This window comes from Castor canadensis, chromosome 11 (genome assembly GCF_047511655.1).
Source record: "Castor canadensis chromosome 11, mCasCan1.hap1v2, whole genome shotgun sequence".
NCBI classification, from domain to species: Eukaryota; Metazoa; Chordata; class Mammalia; order Rodentia; family Castoridae; genus Castor; species Castor canadensis.
In genome coordinates, this window is record NC_133396.1 from 76204787 (window position 1) to 76217573 (window position 12787).

The following is a 12787-nucleotide window of genomic DNA, read 5'->3' on the forward strand; positions in this document are numbered from 1 at the left end:
TGTCATTCATCTCTTCTGATAGTAGTTTCATAAAATGTGTACAATTATAGAATTAAAGAAAAAGAGACAAATATTTATGTTTCAAATCAACTTAAGAAGAGTGGACATCACAATTGAGGACTATGTTTGAAATAAAAGCAACAGGAAAACAAGCTTTATATTCTCACAGATATGACTGGCTTTCAAAGAAAAGATTACTACATGATAATACAGAGTCTAGTGGCTCTCTACTGAGGGTGATGTTATACTCATGGGACATTGTTGGTGTCTGATGACAGTTTTGCTTATCATGACTGGATGACTATCATGCATACTAAAATCTAGTGAATAGAATCTGGGGGTGCTGGTAAACAACATACAGAACACCAGATAGCTCTATACAACAAAGAATTAAGCCATTAGAAATGTCAATAATATTGCTTTTGAGAAACTCTATTGTAAGTCACAAATTCATTTTGAAAACAACTTGAATAAATGTTTAGTCCGAAAAAAGTAATTGACTGACAGTAAAAACATTTCAGACAAATAAATATGGTTGCATTGCAAGTTAGTCTTAGTCATGTGAATTATAATACAAAATGACAAAATCTCATCAGAAACAAACAAAAAATAAGTTATCTAATAACACATTAATAGTGAAAATAATGTGTCTGTGTATCAAAAATTATTTAACTATCTTGTTCATTGAAACTATACTATTTAGGGCTAGCTGCATGGCTCAAGTGGTAGAGAGTCTGCTAGCAAGTTCAAGGTCCTGAGTTCAAACCCAATACCACTGGGAAAAAAGGAATTTGCTGGTTTAGAAAGAAAATTTGAAAAAAGATGAATTATCATTATTCATATTTTATTAAGAAATAAGATAATTACAAAGAATTGAAATTAAGTAAGATAGGAAAATGTGGCAAGAATAAATCCCACCAAATGAATAGATAAGCAAATAAAGAACAGAAATGAATAAATACCACAGTGTTTATTACTACACACTTTTAATAATAACTCATAGGGTTAATGGCCTCAATTTGCCAATCAAAAGACATATACCCAACCATCTGTTGCCTATAAGAAACACATCTCTCTGACAAAAACAAATGTAAGCTTAAAGTGAAAGTAAGGAAAAACATTTTCCAAGTGAATGCAGCCAGAAAGCAAGCTAGAATAGCCTAGTCATATTTGACAAACCAGACTACAAACAAAAAAATAGAAGTGAAAATGAAGGTCATTTCATATTGATAAAAGAAGTGTTGTAAATACACATGTACCAAATATTGGTGTATCTACTTTCATAAAGGAAATGCTCTTAGACATAAATCTTAGATGTACCTGAACACAATTATAGTGGGTGAATTTAAATCCCATTCTCACTAGTAGATAGGTCATCCAGATAAAGAGTCAACAAGGAAACATCAGAATTCATTGGCACTATAAATCAAATTTATTTAATAGACATCTACAGAAAATTCCACTCAAGAACTGCAGAATACACATTCTTCTCAGAAACCCATAGAACTTCATCCAAAATACATGGCATTTTAGGACAAAATTCAAGTCTTAATAAATACAAGAAAATTTAAATAACTTAATAACCATAATAGTAATAGAAATCAACTGCAGGAGAGGCCACAGAAAATATTGTAACACATGGAGGCTGAACACTTTATCTTTGAATGATCTGTGAGTTATTGAAGAAATAGGAAATAATTTGAGATACTATACATATAAACATGGCAATGTCATAGTGAAACTCCCTGTATGGTTATCTTAACAAACAACAAAGTCTGTTTTCAAAAGGATAGGAAGATATAACAGGTCCTGTCTAGGAGCGGGTACCAGTAGGAGGGGTGGGGACATAAGGAAAGGGTGTAAGAGTGTGGATATGGTGGAATTATTATGTACTCACACATGAACATGGAAAAATGAGACATGTTGAAACTATTCTAAGAAGGGAGGGAGAGGAGGTAAAGAAGAATACCAGGGGGTAAATTTCACTAATATACATTGTAAGCACTTTTGTAAATGTCACAATGTACCTCCAGTATAACAAAATGTGACAATTAAAAATAAAATTTTAAAAATTGCTGAAAACAAATGAGAATGAAAACAAAACTTATCAGAACCTCAGGAATAAAACAAAGGCAGTGGTAAGAAGAAAGGTTTTAGCTAACAGCACATATATTTAAAACTCAGAGAAATTACAAATAAATAACAATGAATGTCAAAGTCAGAAAAACAAGAATAAGCCAAACCTAAAATCAGTAGATGCAAAGGAACAATAAACATCAGGGAAGAAATTAATGAATTGGAAACTAATAGAACTATACAAAGAATCAGTGAAACAAAAAGTTGGTTCTTTGAAAATATAAACAAGACTAACAACCCTTTATAAAACTAACTGAAAAAGAGGGGGAGGACCAAATTAATACAATTAGATATAAGAAAGGGAATATCAAAATAAATTCCAATAAAACCTAGAAGACATTTAGAGAATAATTCAAAAATCTATATTCTAATAAATTAGAAAATCTAGAATTGGATACATTTCTAGATTCATATAACCTACAAAACTGAGCCAAGAAGATGTAAACCACTTAAATAGAACTACAGTAAGAAATGAAATTAAGCACTTGATAAAGGATCTTGCAACAAAGAAAAGCTCAGGACAGGATAAATTCACTGCTGAATTCTACCAGAACTTTAAGTAAATAAACACCAGTGCTCTTCAAACTATTACACAAAATAGAAATGGAAAAAACACTACCAAACTCATCTATGAACCAGCATTACCCTGATACCAAAACTAAATAAGGACCTCTCAAAAAAGAAAATTATAGGGCTGGCAGAGTGACTCAAGCAGTAGAGTATCTGCTTAGCAAGTGTGAGGCCTTGAGTTCAACCCCCAGTGCCACAAAGAAAGAAAACAAAAGTAAATTTCTTGATGAACATACATATACATGCAAAAACTCTCAGCAAAATATTCACAAACCAAATTCATCAACACATTGAAAGATCATACACCATGAGCAAGTTGGTTTGATACCAGGAATGCAAGGATAGCTTAACATAAGCATATCAATTAATGTAATACACTACATAATCAGAATAAAGGACAAAAATCATATGAACATCTCAATAGATGCAGAAGAGCCTTTGTCAGAATTCAACATCCTATCATGATAAGAACCTCAAAGAAACTAGGAATAGAAGGAACAAAATCTCAATATACTAAAGACTATATATGATCAACCTACAGTCAACATCATCCTAAATAGAGAAAAACTGAAACCATTTCCTTATAGTCAGAAAGGAAAATGAGACACTCTTATTCAATATAGTGGTAGAATTCTTAGTCAGAGAAATAAGACAAAAGAAAGATATAAAAGGGATACAAATGGGAAGGAATGAAATCAAATTATTCCTATTTGTAGATGATATTCAAAAGACTCCACCAAAAAAAAGAGAAAGAAACAAAAAAACTGTGATAAATACTTCCAGCAAATACAGAATACAAAAACAACATTCAAAAATCAATAATTTTTCAATATATCAATAATGAATAGACTGAGAAAGAAGTCAGGAAAGCAATTCCATTCACAATTGCCTCAAAAAACTTAATTACCTAGGAACAAACCTAACTAAGGAGGCTATAAACCATAGAAGAAGTTACCAGAGGATGGAAAGGCCTCCTATGTCCATGGTTTGGTAGAGAGAAAAACAACAGAGAAAAACCTGGAAGACATAGGCACAGGTAACACTTTTCTGAAAAGAACCCCAATTACCCAAAAAATAGGAACAAGAATTTACAAATTAGACTGCATCAAATTATAAAGCTTCTGCACGACAAGGAAAATAATTTCAAGAATCAAAAGAAAACCTAAAGAATGGGAGAAAATCTTTATGTTATTAATCAGATAATAGATTAATATCCAGAATATATAAAGAGCTCCAAAAATTAAACAATAAAAGAGAAGATAATCCAATTAGAAAATGAATGAATGAATTTAATACTTTTCAAAAGAAGAAATACAAATGGTGAAAAAATACAAGAAGAAATGTTCAATGTCCTTAGCTATAAAGGAAATGCAGATAAAAATATGATTTAGATTCTATCTTACCCCAGTCAAAATGACTATCATCAAGAAAATAGGCAACAAATGCTGGCAAGGATGTTGGGGAAAAGGGCCCTTCCACTGTGGAACTGTTATTTAGTGCAACCACTGTAGAAAGCAATATGGAGATTCCTTTAAATAAATGAAGATGAACTACCATATGATCCTGCTATATCACTTCTGAGCATATATCTGAGGGAACAGAAGTCAACATACAGTGGAGATATCTTTATACCCATGTTTATAGAAGCACTATTCACAATGACCAAAATATGAAACCAGTCTAGGTGCCCATCAACTGATGAATGGATGGAGAAAATGTGGTAAATCTACATAATGCTGTGCTAGTCATAAAGAAGAATGAAATTATGTTATTTTCAGGAAAATGAAGGAACTAGAGATCATCGTATTAAGACATATTAAGACCTCTTTGGGATTGTGAATTCCAGGCCAATCTGTGCTACATATAGAGACCCTATGTTTAAAAAAACGAAAAAGTCAAATGAAGTATATCAAAAACTTCAAGGGTGAAGTGCCAAGTGACTTATAAAGGCAAATCTAACAGAATAACAGCAGACTTCCTAACAGAAACCTTAAAAGTAAGGGAGGCATGGAATGAGATATTTTAGGAACTGAAAGATAATACCTGCAAACCTAGATTATTCTATCCAGTAAATCTATCATCAGTAATTGAAAGAGAAATTAAAACATTCCAAAATGAACAGAAACTAAAGCAATTTATGACCACTAAGCCAGCATTCCAGAAGATCCTCCAAGGACTCCTAAACACAGAAGATAAAGAAAAACATAGCAATAAAGGAGTGGAAATAAATAGACCTCACCATAGAATAGATAAACAAATGAGTAGGAAAGAATTAAACAATAAAAATGGCATAAATTACCACATACCTTTCAATATTAAGACAATGTGTTAGCAGGATATAAAATCAATATATAAAAATCAGTAGCTTTTCTATTCAACAGTGATGTACAGACTGGGGAAGAAATAAATAAAACAATTCCATTCAAAATGCCCTCAAAAATATGTAGAAATAAATTTAACAAAGGAAGTGAATGACCTCTATATTGTAAAAGCTAAGTTTGATAAGTTTATTCCTAGGTAATTTTTTTGAGACTATGGTAAATAGAATTGTTTGCTTATATTCTTTCTCAGTCTGTTCATTGTTGTTGTATATAAAGGCTACTTAACTTTTTGTAAATCGATTTTGTATCCTGTTATGATGCTCAAGGTGTTTATGATATCTAGGAGTTTAAAAACAAAGTCCTTTATAATAAAAACTATAAAATATTGAAGAAAGGAATCAAAGAAGACATCAGAAGATTAAAGCATCCCCCATGCTAATGGATCAGCAGAATCAATATTCTTTTAAAAAATTGCTATACTGCCAAAAGCAATCTCTATGTTCAATGCAATTCCCATCAAAATATCAATGACACTCTTCATAGAGATAGAAAAATCAATCCCAAAGTTCATATGGAAGCACAAGAGACCTCAATAGCCAAAATAATCTTTAGCAAAAAGAACAAGGAGGTATCATAATACCTGACTTAAAACTATACTACAAATCCATAGTAAGTAATAAAAACATCATGGTCTGGCACAAAAACAGACGCCAAGACCAGTGTTGCAGAAAAGACAGCCTCTTTGACAAATGGTTCTTGGAAAACTGGATATACACATGTAGTTGAGTGAACCTAAATCCCTGTCTCTCACCCTGTACTATCAATTGAATCTTTTGAGATTATTTTAAGTAGGAGGGAAGAGGGAATGAGAGAGAGAGTAATAGTGAAGGATGGATCCAACCAAGGGACACTGTTTGTGTTGAGATGTCAGAGTGAAACCTCCCTATACCACTAATATCTGCTAATAAAAAACATTTAAAATGTCAAATAAAAGAGTTCCTTGAGTTAGTTCAAGAAGAATTAATTTAGAAGGTAACACACATGTACAGGAAATCAATGCATGTCAACTCCCTGTGTAGCTATCCTTATCTCAACTAGCAAAATCCCTTGGTCCATCCTATTATTGCTTATACTCTTTCTTCAACAAAATTAGAGATAAGGGCAAAATAGTTTCTGCCTGGTATCAAGGGGGTAGGGAGGGAAAGGAGGGATGAGGGGAAAGGGTGGGGGTGGGGGGAAAAGGGTGGAGAATTGACCCAAACATTGTATGCATAAATGAATAAAAGAAAAAAAAAAGATTTCCTTGACACACCTCAAAGAAGCAAGAGATTTGCTGAAGACCACCATGACTTTTTTTTTTGATACTGGGGTTTGAACTCAAATCCTTTTTTACCACTTAAGCCATGCTCCAAAACTTTTTGCTTTAGCTAATTTTTTGGGTAGGGTCTGGATGTTTATCATCAGTCTTGCCTGGCCTGTGATCCTCCTATTAAAACTTTGCCTGGATGATTGGCCCAGTTTTTACTTCTGGTGAATGGTCATGTGAGCATTTTGTCCAGTTTGGCCTAAACTAGCTAACTTCCCAATCTCTCCCTCCAAGAAGCTAGGCCTAAAGTGTGGGTCACCACACCTAGGCTCATGGTATTTTTCAATGATGTATTTATTGTAATTTGCAAACAGTAGGGAAGTAAGCAGAAGGAGGTTTGTTTGTTTCTAGAGTTTGCATCATTGTCAATGATTTTGAAAGGCTGTTTCTGGAATGGAAGCTTGAGTTAAGAGAATGATTGCTGCAAAAAAAAAGGAGGCTCACAGCAAAATCTAAGTGGCTCTTCAAGGAGGAGCTCTGTTGCATAACAGTGAAAGAGTGTAGATACCAAGATTGAGCTTAGTGTAGGGGCAATATTCACACAACAAAGTTGTATTGCTTCTTTTTAATCCTTAATGTCTTATTAAGTACAGCACTGTAGATATTAGAATCCTTAGTATACCCTTTGAATTAGAATAATAAATTATGATAACATAAACCATTTTTAATCTATGTCTTTCATCTGTCTGTATGTTTATTTTTACTGTTGTGAGGGGTGGCATTGACTCAAGTGTCTCATGCATGCTAAGCATCAACTCCACTACCTAGCTGCATCTCCCAGCTTATATGTATATGTTTAACTACATAAGTGAAAAATGGCAATGACTTACAATCATTTTTCTCTTGTACCCTGACAAGTAGAGATTTTTTCCCATGGTTCTGCTAGTTACTTGCCTTACCTTCCATCAGGGTTATAAGAGAGAAAGAATTGTTTATGTCACCAGAGAAACACAGACTATCTATCTCCATTGTTAGTTATAGTGGGAGCAAGATAATACAAAGTGAATTATCTAGAAAAAATCAAAGTTGAGATCTACTTAGGTGGTACTTTTGTTTTTAGTTAAGCTTAGGCCTACTTCCTAATGCAGTTATACCTAATAGTGAAGCACTTTCCTAATGATTAAGGTCACCAATACTTTAGTGTATTCTAAAAATTGCGGTTGAATTTTGAATCCTTAAATTCAAATCATCTACTATTATTGCTGTTGGCATGAGGTTGGTTCCTGAAAAATCAAGTTTGGATCTTTTGGTTGATTTATAAAATGAAAAGCAAAATAGGAAGCCAGAACAAGATTTATCTGCTCATACTTAGTGTTTAATTTCATATTTGTGTTCATAAGAGGCACATTTTAAAGCAGGAGTTGAGAAACTTCAAAGTTTGGAGCAACAAATACTCAGGGAATATCTTGGCTTTTTTTTCTAAGATAAACATTATCATGATATCACTTTGGCAATTGTAATTGTATTTCTCCTTCCAAGATGACTAAAATCCTAAAACCAGATAAAATTCAAAGAGTAAGAATAAATTTCTATGACAAAAGTTTATGTTATGTTCCATCTTATTAAGGAGAGTAGCTGTTGAATTTATTTAAAAAAAAATTGAACAACTTTATTGTTAGAAGACAACTGCTACAGTTTCAGTATTGCTTTGCTACACCATTGCCCCCATTATATCTATTTGTTATTTTTCCCATTGGTAAAAGTAGGATAACCTTTGCCTCTTTTTTATTCCTGCCAATTCTAATTAATTTTAGATGTGCATATTTGGTCATTGAACTCCTGAAAAACAAAGTACAGAATAAAGTACCTTAGGGAATTTATTTGAGAAAACATAGTAAACACAGGAACTTTAGAATGTTAAAGCTATAATACAACATATAATTGAGTGCATATATAGATATGAGACACTTAACATTTCTCTGTATGTGTGTGTGTGTGTGTGTGTGTGTAATTTGCTTTCCTCCTAGAACTCACCTTTGTCACTATCCCAATTTTCTTACTGTCAAGCTTCTTTTCCTATTGGCCTCAGTTGCTTTTATAGGAAAAGGGGAACAGGAACTAGAGAAAAGGTTAGATCAAAAAGAATTAATGTGGAAGGTAACACCCATGCACAGGAAATCAATGTGAGTCAATGCCCTGTATAGCTATCCTTATCTCAACCAGCAAAAACCCTTGTTCCTTCCTATTATTGCTTATACTCTCTCTACAACAAAATTAGAAATAAGGGCAAAATAGTTTCTGCTGGGTATTGAGAAGGTGGGAGGGGGCGGAGTGGGTGGTAAGGGAGGGGGTGGGGGCAGGGGGGAGAAATGAACCAAGCCTTGTATGCACATATGAATAATAAAAGAAAAAAAAAACTTCTTGCAGGTCAAATTTTGAAAAGAATAATGGTTATTTTTAGTAGTTTGAATTTGTATGAATCAAATTGAAAGTAAAATTCGTTATGACTCTATAGAACCACATATTTATTTCAAGTAAAAAGCATTATTTTGAAAGCTTTTATATGGGTTTTGTTCATATCATTAAAGCAAATTCCTTCAAATAACACATCTTAGGTGTCTTATAATTATGTAGGAATGAAAAACTGAGTCACAGCTTATTTTTGACTATACTCATAGAGTTAAAAAAAGAGTCAAACAGTTGCAAGTATAAAAATATTAACTTTATGATCTACATAAAGTTATCTAATAACATATATGGTTATCTTCAACCATCCAATTTCTTCTGTTGTTTATAGATAAAATATCAGCAAAGCAGGTTTTTCCAAGGACAAATATTGCCTCAAGAAAAACTTAGCTATCATGAGTGGAGGAGTTGGTTTATGAAATATCTGTAGAATTTCCATTTCCAAAGGTGCATTACACAAATCTCCAAGGTCACATGGTCTCTAAGGCACATTAGCAACTATCTGCAAGGTTTCCATTTTCCTGACAGAAACAATTACAATTGCCACACAAGAGGAATTTCACACAGAGAGGTGAGGCAGCTATCAGAATTCTCTGAGGTAATAGTTGCAAATGTTTATGCTAAGATTATTTAGCTTTTCACTTTTAACTTAAAAATATCAGGTTACTGCATTAAGTGCATTTCTTTTGTTGTCAGTGTAGCTGTTAAAAAAAAGAGAACAAGCATTTAAAAAGGTGGAAGCAAGCTTGTAAAACTATATGCTTTAAAAGAAAATACTGTGGTCTGTTTTCACTAGGGAACTCTTGTATTCCCTATTTCATTGTAGTAATGAAGAGAAGAGTTGCCACCTGGCCATTTCAAATGTACAGAGTTTGTGCTGCTATATATAAATGACACAGGTGAAGAAAGAGGCTTGTAATTCAGTACACATTCCTAGAAATACTTAATGGATTTTTTCCTCTCAAAATGTACACTATCTGTCTGACCCAACCCATTATTTCTAACCCTTAAATATGTTATTGACAATATGAAGTCATTTCTATGTATCCAAAAAAATTTTAAATCTCTATATAGTTCAAAAGTATACTTTTTTTTTTTTTCTTTACAGAACTGGGTTTGAGCGTAGGGCTTCATGCTTGCAATGCAGGCACTCTACCACTTGAGCCACACTCTAGTCCATTTTGCTATTGTTATTTCAGAGCTATTTGTCCTGACTGGATTCAAATGGTGAGCCTCCTGACTTCAGCCTCCCCAGTAGCTAGTATTAGAGGTGTGAGTCACTGATGCACAGTGAAGAGTAAAATTTTGAAAGTTTAGCATATTTGGTACTTTCTTTAAAAGGTAAGTAAACATACATGTACTTTTATCAATTCCTGTCAGAGACACAAAACAAAATGGGTTAATAGCAGTCAAAAAGAACAATAGAGAAATGCTTTCAAGATATATTTAAAAGTGGAAACCCAACAGAGGAGAGGACAGTAATTTAGCATGGGCAAGGGAACACAAAGATGAGACTGCAGTGTGAGGAGAGCACTCACCCTGCCAAAACCTAAAAAAAAAAAAAACAGCCCTCACCTTCAAACAGATGAGCAGAATATGCAAAAAACACAGATATGTTGAAATATATGGGACACCTATGTTCTAACTTGGAACATAGGTGAATATGCACAGGTCAGCTAATAGGAGGCTTACTATATAGAAATTGACCTGGAGGGAGAGGTTTTGAAAGTCTACATGGCCAGCTCTGGCCTCAGTTCAGATGTAGGATCCACATCCTTCCTAGTTTGCAATTCAAACTACCTGCCTCTGCAAATGAATTTTTAAAACATAAACAGTGGGAACAGTTATAATGTGAGAAACTTAAGAAAAAAATTTAAAGTGTCATGGTAACACTATAAGTAGATAGTATATTCAAAAATGCGTGGCACAATGATATAAAAAAGAGCCTGTAATAGTAAGACAAATAACCTCTTTGGAATTAAAAATATGATGGTTGATTTTCAAAACATATGTTTATTTATTTTTAACTTTTTATTATTCATTTATTCACATGTGCGTACATTGTTTGGGTCATTTCTCTCCCCTGCCAACTCTCCCCCCTCCCCCCCACATGTATTTAAAACTGAGTTTCAAAATACAGTAAAGAGAATACCATAAAAGAAAAACAAAAGTGAAGGAAATTGGAACTATTGGAGAAGTTGTTCAAAGCATTAATCTAGAGGATCTGGCTTATCTTTTGTAGCAGTTTCAGACAGATAATAACAGAATATGAATTACAAAATAATACAAAACATTGAATTATTTCAGAATAGTAGTGTGTCCAGATATGAGGTGTTCAGGAAAGTGAGGAGAAGATTAAACATTCATAACATTGTGTAATTCAGGACACAGTAATAGCCTGAAGAGAAAAAAATTAGCAAATAAATATGTGTAAGTACATATACACATATATATACACACACAAATATATAGGATATACCTCATATATACATTGATGTATGTGTGTATATATATATATATACATCTCTATAGTTCATATATATAAACTATATACATAAATATATACAAACATATATACACATACATAGGTGTGAAAAACAAAGTGGCACTAAGCTTTTTTTAACACTGGATAATAGAACTTGCTATGAAAATGGCTTTCAATCTAGAATTCTGTAACTATCCAATACAGACTACCTGGAGTGAAGTTATAATGACATGAAAATGCTAAAACAAGGTATAGCCTTGTGTTTCATTTCAAGGGAAGTTACTGGAGAAGGTATGTCATTTCAGCACTCTGAAAGTATTTTATTCTGGGACAACATTTCCCGCTTCTTAGAAACTGCTGACTTTATGTCATCTCTTGAATCCAGCTATTTACTTTCTCCTTCAGCATTGTCATGCATTGTAAATATCTTGATTCATGGACAGATGGAATTCAGAACATGTCCCCAATCGCTCAGCAAAAGTGACCTGATAAACAAGCTATCAAGATTCTTTCCCTTCAATAGGTGTCAGATAAATGCATATGTATTCATAGTGAAGAGCTGCATCAATTACTTTAAAATGAATTTGCATGGTCAGTAAGATGATCGAAGAATCTTAGCCCTGGTTCCATGACTACCATTTTTTCTTCAAATAAAAATCTAGCTTTTTTCATATAGATGTACCAAGCTGTACAATTATGGTTCGCACACTTACTGGTTCATGTGTTATATTTCCCAAAAAATCATTTAATTTAAAAGATGCATGAAGCATAAATTTGTGCACACATGTATTATACACATATACATGTATATGAAGAGAGAGAGAAAAAAAATCTAAATGTTTTCTGACTAGATGGAATTCAAATGTTTTACTTTTCTCTTGTAATGTTTATATATTTTCCAAGTGTTCTCTAAGAAAACAGCATTGCTTTTATAACAAAATATTCTAACAAATGTCATTTCTTTAGAAGTTGCATTAGAGGTGAAACCAGTTTAAAACAAAATGTGTTTCATAGTTGCAGTAGTTCACATCTTGCCTAAGGACAAACAAGACATTAAAATTGACATCTGAAGCCAAAATCTAGATTTGCGGGCTTCTCTTCAAACTCTCTGACCTCATTTATGGTAGCCTGTCTGTATTTCCCTATGTACTGTTTTCTCACTGTATTCTTTTAAATTCTCTTTCTTGACACTATAAGCAGTATGTTTTCAGACACTTCTATGTCCCCCATCAAAGATTGTGAATTGTAACTGGGTGATGTAAAGAAGAACTGTAGCACTAAGTTCACTAAAAGTTAAAGAAAGGCCCACCATTGTGTGCTAGAGAAGCTGGCTGTTATGGACCACTTAGGTTTATGTCTCCATGTCTTACTGAAATTTAAATGACATGAAAAGTATCCATGTTTCTGGCAGGAATGTAAAGTCATAAATGCATGTAGAATAATTTCTGGCTTATAAATTTCCTGAAAACTCTGAAGACCACTCATATCAAAATCACTTGGATA